Source organism: Corythoichthys intestinalis, chromosome 11 (assembly GCF_030265065.1).
Source record: "Corythoichthys intestinalis isolate RoL2023-P3 chromosome 11, ASM3026506v1, whole genome shotgun sequence".
Lineage (NCBI taxonomy): Eukaryota > Metazoa > Chordata > Actinopteri > Syngnathiformes > Syngnathidae > Corythoichthys > Corythoichthys intestinalis.
Window position 1 is genome coordinate 52350091 of NC_080405.1, and position 7004 is coordinate 52357094.

A 7004-nucleotide genomic window follows, 5' to 3' on the forward strand; every position below is an offset into this window, starting at 1 on the left:
ATAAAGACGGAAATCGATGTGAACGCTTTTGTGCAAATTTTACAAAGATGGCAGAGCAACAAAGGAGAAAAAGTTTTGTCTGGGGAGGGGCAAAAAGGGAAGCTACCAGGATATACAAAATAAACAATGGGCTGTCTTTCACCAGCTGGCATGGCTATTGATTAGCCACAACTGGATTGGTTACCTTATTACTATTCATCCTTCACACAGCCGCTGGAAACAGAAATGTTGTATAATCCAGGGGTCCCCAACCTTTTTTGCACCACGGACCAGTGTTATTTGGGTCTTTTTTTCACGGACCGGTGTTCTGACAAATTTTGCAACCCATCAAAAATTGCAACGATGCGGTTCTGCGCATGCGCGTAACGTTAAACATAGCCGCAAAATGCGCAAATGCTGCGATTACAAAGTAAACACTGCAAACTTTCCTGAAAGAAAGGAATATTAACTTACGTTTGATCATGGAAGGACTTGTTGAAAAGTTCTCCTCCGATTCATCCTGTCATGTAAGCTGCACACAACAACTGCACACCGCGCTCACCATTAACGACTTCACCTTGTCGTTAAACATTAATTAAGTTAAATAGAATTAATTACAATTAATACAATTAAGAAATTGTAGCAAGCTTTTCAATGCTCTTGTTGTGATGTCAGAATATTCCAGAATGACTTTAATCCAGAACCTCGGTAGAGTTGTTGTCTCAAATGTACGTTTAATAAGGTCGTCGTCATTTACTATCTCTACAAGTTGAGCTTCCTGTTGCACAGACATGCTCGAATCATTCTGTTTATTCACAAACGGGTCACGAATCCACTCCTTCGCAGTTCATGGGTCTTCGAGGTTGTAGGCTCGTCAGGTGCCCTTTTCGCCGTAAAAATATCTCCAAAGACGTCTGTTTTCCAGTTATCTTCGCTCGTGTGAGGGCTAATTATTTCCGGGAACAAATGTGCTGCGCCCGCGGCCTAGTAATACGTTATTATCGAGGACAAGCGCACATAGATATATTATATACACAAACAAGATGTACTGCTAGCAGTCCAATCAATGGACTTCTATGACGACATTGTAATCTATCCCGTAGTATTATATCTAGAGTAGACAGAGATATTGGTGTGTTAAGCAGGGGCACAGGGTTAATTCGGCCAGAATGCGGTCATTATTAAATTATTATTTCTGTGCGGCCTGGTAGTAAATGTGCCACGGACCGGTACCGGTCCGCGGCCCGGCAGATGGGGACCCCTGGTTTAATCCATCTGAGACGGCCGGGAGATTGATTTTTGATTGATTGACGATTTTGCGACACTGCGCGGGTGTGCGCTGGTCCTCGTGGTCTTCCTTAAGGCAAAACACTACCACGTTTGTCCAGCAGCGTCACTAAAATTGACCAAAACTGAAAAGTTACCAAGAGTTGCTTTAATTTAAGGTCCTATCCTATTTGGATGGAAACTAGTGAAATCCACTCTACCAACACACCAAAATGAGCCATTATTGTGGCAGTCTACTCCAACTCCGCGGATAATTCTGCTGATTGAAAGACAAACACTGAACTATTGAGAATGAAAGCGAAACAAATGAACAAACTGCAATCGAACATCACTGAGACTGTGATCACAAATAAATGGATAGAAATAGATTGGCTGGATATGGAATTATAATCTGCAGCGATGCATTCATTTCATTCTTCTACCTACTTTTAACCCCCCCCCCCCCCCCAAAAAAAAAAAAAAACGTTGTTTATTTCAATGACGTCTCTTCCACGCCTCTCTTTCATTTTAAGTGAAGTGAAAGTAGCTCGAACAACACTTGGAAAGTGAAATGAATTAGAGTGACACATCTCTACTACAGAATATGGATTCCTCGAGAACTGGGGTCGGAAATGACTACTATTAAATTATTATTACAGGGAGCGGCTGTAAAATTGCCATTTTAAAGCCTCTACAGCAGGGCCGTGCGGAGACCGATGGATGGGCAGGTGCTCATAGATCAAAAGGGGCACATGAGCAAAAAATTAATACGCCTTACAACAACATAACTTGCAGTTTAACCAGCTTTACAGTATAATTGGCTGTGACTGTGACATACTTTAGTTGGAGGGGGGAACAGTGAATAGAAATCAACAGTGTTATCAACAATTTCTGGCTGTGACTCAGTCTTCGTGTCTTTTCTTCCTTCAAACTATATCAAAACGTCCTTACTCAACTTGTTGTACATCTGAGAACAAACCAAATTAGATGTTCGCTGAGCCACCATCAGCAAAGTTTTTTCAAAACTATTATTTCAGTATTAGAGAACTTAAAAGATGTGTACCTTTCTAGATGACGTTTTGAAGAGGACAAACAAATATGGTTGCCTTTAGAGAGTAGAGACACACCGATCGGAATGGGCTTGGGGTGGTGGGGGGTTGTACTTCATTATTAAAGTAGAATGACGTGGCTCAGTGGTAGTCATCCCCGAATGCAGAGTTTGTGGGTTCGATTCTGTGCCCTGATGAACTCTCCTCAGTATCCTTGAGCAGGATATTGAACCCCACATAGCTCCTGGTGCTGCGTCACAACTAGGTAGATGACAATGTAGTGTAAAGCACTTTGAGCGCCTTAAGGTGGAAAAGCGCTATACAAGTATAACACCATTTAGAAAACTATATAAGAGAAAATTGCCGTATTGGCCCGAATATAAGACGGTGTTTTTTGCATTGAAATAAGACTGAAAAAGTATGGGTCGTCTTATATTCGCAGTCTAGACGTTATACCCATTCACGACGCTAGATAGCGCCAGATATCATTGAAGCGATGTTCTGTCATGACAGATCTCAGCTACTCTCAAGTTTAACCAGTTTGCATTATTTTATTGCAATGTTTTTCCTTATTCAGCTTTGTTTCAAGACTACAGTTACAGTTAGACTTCACTTTGATGGTGATTGTAGTTATTGCAATTTTGTTTTATCACAATAGATTGGTTTATTTACATTTCAAAAACCAGAAGCCATTCATTTACGAATGTGATTGCACTTTAGTTTACATATTTAAATGTTCAGATATTAAGATTTGAATGAGGCAAAATAACATGCTTTTTCTCTCAAATATATTGTTCTGATCATTAGTTTCAGATGTACTGTAATTATTTTCTGTATAAAAATTAATTTGGTGTTCAAAAAGTCTTTTTTCAAACTTGAGTCTTGAAAAAGAGGGGGTCGTCTTATAATCAGGGTCGTCTTATATTCGGGCCAATACGATACTTATTGTTATTTTTTTTTAAATCCCCACAATAAACCTGGTGTAAGAATGTTCACTACAGTATTTGCTCGAACACGGTTTAAGCCTTTAACACCGAACGTGTCGGCAGCGACGCGTTTACGCATATCGTCTTTGAAGCTTCGTCACGCTGTAATTACATCACCCACGTGCTGCTGGTTGGTCTCGTTTGAAAGTGCGGAAGTTGATGTCCACACCAGTTTTTATTTGAAGTCAATCGGCCAAGAAAAACGGGAGATAATGTCATTTGAGTTTTATAGTTTTATTGCACTCATAAATATGCATTAAAACGCTGCATGGACCATGTATCCATCTCCATATTGTCATCATTTCTTGTCCTTTTTCAAAAGCGAAAGCAGCACAAAAGACTACTTATCCCAAGAGTCGTTGTTAGGTCAGGAAGGATGAACCGAATGTGATCATTTTTAATAAATTTCCGAGCGAGGCGCCAACTATTGAAAGGGAGGCATGCGAAGCAAGCAGCGGCCGGGGTCGGGCCGAAAAATGCACAACACCGGTTGGTTTGAGCAAGCGACTTTGAAACGTGCAGAATGAATCTAAAACTACGTTTAGCACAAGCTAATGCATTATTTCATTAACTCAAGGAAGAAGATGAGTCGTATTTGTCGTTGTTTTACTCTGATGAATCGGCGTCTCGGCGAGTAGAAGTGACAATAGAGCGCAAACGGCGAGAGAGTAGGCTGTGTGACGTTGTGTGTGACGCAGCTCCGTGACCTGTTCAAGAAGAAGCTTTATTGAGTGCTCAAAAAAAAAAAATATATATATATATATATATTGGGTCGCATGCCTGAAAAATCCAAGAAATTGAACTACTTGTCAATATTTTTTAAAATACTTTTTTTCAATGTTATATATACTTTTTCTTCACTATAATCATTTCAATTTTTATGTAGATGTGTGTGCGAGAAGCTTGATTGCATGTACTTATATACTTTTGATAAGGTGATGGGTAAAACACCTAACTTCACAGAGATATCTTCCAAACCCTTTTTGTGTTAGATGATATATATAATTTTTTTTCTCACTATTTTGCACACTATATAGCCTGTTTTGACCATAGTATGTGTAAAGGCCAAAAACGCCTATGACCATACCTGCTGTTTGTGTTGAATTGTCAAACATAAAACTATTCAATCTTAATTTTTTCTATTGAATGTTTATCCTAACAAGTTGAATAAATATTATCAAGCTTCAAAACGGTTGGTCGAGCATGTTCGGTTGTCAATGGGACGTCAACATTACAAATTTTGAAAAAAGATTTTGGGATTTTTTTTGTCTTTTTGGGTCCAAAATGTGGATTATAATTGGTCAGTGAAGAAAACAACAGTTTAGACCTGAAGTTCAAGGTGTCCTGAAAAAAGGGACCCAATTTGCCCAGTGTAAACAATTTTTTCTTTGAAATTACAAGGCAACATCAAATGCATGCAAATTCGGCCAAAATAGGCTTAGGTGTTAAAGAGTTAATAGGGTAACACCATTTGTTTTCAACTACAAGAGGTCCTCAGACTCCTCACCACACAGCCTGGTCACTCAGGAACGGTGTGCAGGGGGTGTGAGGGGATTATGCGCCGTTTTAGCAGCACACAGACGGCTTTAAAAAATATTTTTATATATATATTTTTAAAGGTGTTTTCGATGTTCAAGTAAAGTACTCGGTGGCGTGCCTGCACAGTCGGACAGCACACGAATACGCACAAAAAAAAGCCCAGTCAAAAGGAGCACTTTGGGCATGTAGGGGCAAAGGGGCAGGCACGTTTAATTGTTTAGTGCGCATGCGTGGAGATGAGCGTGAAGTGTGCGTGGTATGGCATTATAGCGCCCTCTGCTGCTAAATAGATGTAAACTACTATAAATCCGTTTAGCACTTTCGTGAGAGACTTTCGTTCATGTTTATAACTACACTGTCACGAACAGGAGTTACTCATTGTAATATAATTGCCGTTGTCACACATAACGAGCACAGCAGAGTGGCGCAGCGGAAGCGTGCTGGGCCCATAACCCAGAGGTCGATGGATCGAAACCATCCTCTGCTACATTTAATCAAACATTTTAGTGCACACGCGTTCAACATCATTTTGCATTTTAAAGACCACGCAATTCTGTTCGAGTGACTGTCCGACTGTGTTCCATAATTGATGCTTTGTATTATCTTACATTCGGCAGAGCTAGTACTGCGCTGTCAACAAAGGATGCTCATGAACAATTCACTGGCTGATTTTCAATTCAACTAATCTTGTTGTGTGTTACTAACACTGCGGCGTTAAGAGGCCTGGGCGTCTGATTTCATTGTGGTGAACGGCAGACCCTTATGCGTACTCAATGATTACATAGGGAAGTACTGGAGCTGTAAATCCCGGGTGTGCTTGAAAAAGCTTCAGCGCAGTATTTGTTGTGGTAGATAGTAAAAGAGGGATATTGATATCGAAAAGTGCTATTGACGGCAATAGACGTCCACTTCATTTCAACTGGGAGGACCTGGAACTTGAAGCGATCGTTCGGGGACATCCATGGTCAGGAAATCAACCTACAATATTCTATGATACAAGTATTATATGAGAAAAACAAGCTAAATGGATGTATTCAAGTTTAAGTTTAGCAACGAGCACTCCTGCCCGCAGCAGGGGAACGACGAGCTGAAACTTGCTCACCGCCGGGGGCTGGCCGATCGGTGAAAACAATCAACCCCGCAGCCGTGTGTGACATGAGTCGGGGTACTTTTTTTTGGTCTACGAAAGGCAATAAGTTTGCATGTCACCTCCTATTTTGTTTACGCTCTTTCCTCTGTCTCAGAAGCCAGAGCAGGGAAATGACAAAAGCCGGACTAACTCGGGCGGCATAAAATACTGTTCGGGAGAGGAAGAAGTCAGCAATTTTGACCATTATGCAGTCATTTTGCCCTGTCTTACTGAATAAATGCATTGTTAATATTTCATATTCCATTTAGCACAAGACATTATTATTTAGCAGTTTTAGATTAAAAAAGAATATCCTGTAAAAACATTGGAGAGATTGAAAAAATCATGACATTTTGCTGCTCTCTGTGGCAGTTTCCCCGTTCTGAATCTTCCCCCTCAATGGGCTGAATTCTAAACCCTGCCGACGTCATCATCCAGCTGGGGACGCCAGAGCACTATAACGACAGGCGGGGTTAAAGAGCATACGACAGGAGAAAAAAAGTCTTGTATAGCATTATTATGTGAATTAGAATCATATTTTGAGACGATTCGATTATATACAACAATTTAGCAAAGCCCAGATGACAAGAAATTAGTCTTTTAATCTGCCGATTAGCCACGTCTACCATTATAGGGCTCGAGCGTCCCCAACAGGTGGATGACGTCAGCGGGAGACTGGGCTCATCAGTTCTACTATTCAGCCCATTGAGGGGGGAAAGTAAACAAACCAAGAGGTGTGACAGCTAGCCGACATGCTAACCCGAACTGAGTGATGTTTCAAAGTCTTCGAAGCGGAAAATCACACATAACTAGCCCGGATTATTTGACATGACGACTGGGTTGTCAGTTGTCTTCGCGGATCGGCAAACCGCCCGGCAGAGAGCAATTTACAGCTCGTTCCCCGGAGGAGGGCGGCTGCAGTTGTTGTGCAGCTAACGTGCAGCTAATGTGCATGAGGAGAGCTTTTTACATGCCTGTCAATGATCAAACGTAAGTAGTCCTTTATTTAAAGAAAGTTTGTAGTGTTTACTTTGTAATCGCTGTATTCGTATTTGA

The 7004-nt window shown here is 40.9% G+C and overlaps 1 non-coding gene across 1 annotated transcript; it reads left to right on the forward strand.

Annotated features, from left to right (window-relative positions):
* The first annotated feature begins 5234 nt into the window (after positions 1-5234).
* Positions 5235-5306, forward strand: trnam-cau (transfer RNA methionine (anticodon CAU)). The gene has a single exon. It is a non-coding gene; the product is annotated as a tRNA-Met (tRNA).
* The last annotated feature ends 1698 nt before the right edge of the window (positions 5307-7004 follow it).